Raw genomic sequence first — 2,208 nt, forward strand, 5'->3', positions numbered from 1 at the left:
GTAATTCATCACATTAACAAAGCAAGGAATAAGAACCACATGATCCTATCAATTAATGCAGAAAAAAAACCCTTTGACAAAATACATCACCCTTTCCTGATTAAAACACTCAACAAATAGTAATAGAGGAAAAATTCCTCAAAATAGTAGAAACTATACATGCACTACCAAGAGCCAAAAATCATTCTAAATAGAGAGAGATTAAAGGCAATCCCTTTGAGAACAGGAACTAGGCAAGGATGCCGTTATCACCTCTCCTATGCAATATTGGATTAGAAGTCTTGTTATTGTTGTTAAGTCCCATAGAGTCATAGACAACCCATAGAGACCTTATAAACAAAAGTCTTAAACACAAAATTTTCATCTTTTCTCCAAGTTCAGAGAGTGTTTGGCAAGGTTTTTTTTTGGAGTGGATGCCACTCCTGCTTCCAAGCCTGTTTTATTTGGGAGACCCACAAAAAGCAAGCCACAGGGCTACAGGTCTGAAGGCCCAAAAGCCTTTTTAAATCTGAGGCCAAATCCAATCAGCTCACACCCTATTGTCAGCAACAACCACAACCTAGTCTAAACTCCAAACCAGAAAACCTTTGCAGAATCCGGCCATTCTGCTCTTTCTGCAATGGTGTGTTTTCTAGTTTGGGGTTGAGACTAGGCTGTGGTTGTTTCTCCCAATAGGGTGTGAGCTGACTGGATTTGGCCTCAGATTTAAAAAGGCTTTTGGCCACCACTCTGGGGCTATTTCCATACTGGGAAGATGAGCGGAATGGCAAGGTTCTGTAGAGGTCTTAATGACAGCAATAAGACAAGAGAAGGAAATAAGAGGTATCCACTTTAGCAAAGAGGAGGTAAAATTATCTCTCTATGCAGATGATATGGTAGTATACTTAGAACAGTCTAAAGACTCAAAGAGAAAACTGCTGGACACAGTCAACCAATTCAGCAAAGTCACAGGAGACAAGCTCAACATACAAAAATCAGTTGGATTTATCTACAATAATAAAGATAATACTGAACTGGAGCTAAGAGAAAAAATATACATCACAATAGCCAATCACAAGATTAAATACTTGGGAGTAAATCTAACTAGAAACAAAAAAGGACCTATTCAAAGAAAATTACAAAACATTACTACAAGAAACAAAAAGGGACCTGGAGAAATGGAAGAATATACCATGCTCTTCGAAAGAAAACTCAGTATTGTGAAAATGACAATTCTACCAGAGGCAATCTATAAGTTCAATGCAATCCCAATACAAATACCAATTCCATTCTTCAGCAATATGGAAAAGGCAATTTCCAGTTTCATCTGGAATAGAAAGAGACCCCAAATAAGCAACACACTACTGAAAAAGAGAAACAAGATAGAGGCCTCTCACTCCCTGATTTCAAATCCTATTACACAGATGTGCTGGTCAGGACAGTTTTGTTCTGGTAGAGAGAAAGACACATAGATCAATGCAATAGAATTTAGAACCCAGAAATCAGCTAATCTAGCTATGATCGATTGATTTTTGACAAGGAGATGGAATCACTTAAGTGGGGAAATCAAAGCATCTGTGAGAAACGGTGTTGGCAAAATTTGAAAACTATTTGTAGAAAACTCAAGCAAGACCTACACCTCACTCCATGCATAAACACCAACTCAAAGTGGATCAAAGACATAGCAGTAAAACCAAGGACTATAAACTTCATCAGAGAAAACTTGGAAGAACTCTATAGGCCCCAATTAACAACATGAACAGTTTACCAAGAATCTGAAAAACTTACAACCAGGAGAGAGAGAATAAAATAGATGAATGGCATTTTCTAATAATCAAATCCCTATGCATATCAAAAAGCTTCTACAACAGGGTAAAAAGGGAAGCCACAGGCTGGAAAAAAAATACTTGGTAATGATAAGTCTGATAAGGGACTTATATTTAGAATATATAGAACACCACAACAAGATAAAGTTATCAATTCAGTTGCAAAATGGGCACAATATATGAACAGACAATTCACCAGAGAAGACATTCAGATGGTGAACAAACACATGAAGAAATGTTCAAAATTCCTACCTCTAAGAGGGATGCAAATCAAAACAACTATGAGATATCATCTCACCCAAGTAACAGTAGCAAAGTTGTTATGTGCCGTCGAGTTGCCTGTGACTCATAGTGACCCTATGTACAACAGCCCTAAACTCCACTCTGTCCTGTGCCAATCGCA

Source organism: Elephantulus edwardii, unplaced genomic scaffold (assembly GCF_000299155.1).
Source record: "Elephantulus edwardii isolate Elephantulus edwardi_28Jun2011 unplaced genomic scaffold, EleEdw1.0 scaffold00038, whole genome shotgun sequence".
In the NCBI taxonomy this organism is placed as follows: domain Eukaryota; kingdom Metazoa; phylum Chordata; class Mammalia; order Macroscelidea; family Macroscelididae; genus Elephantulus; species Elephantulus edwardii.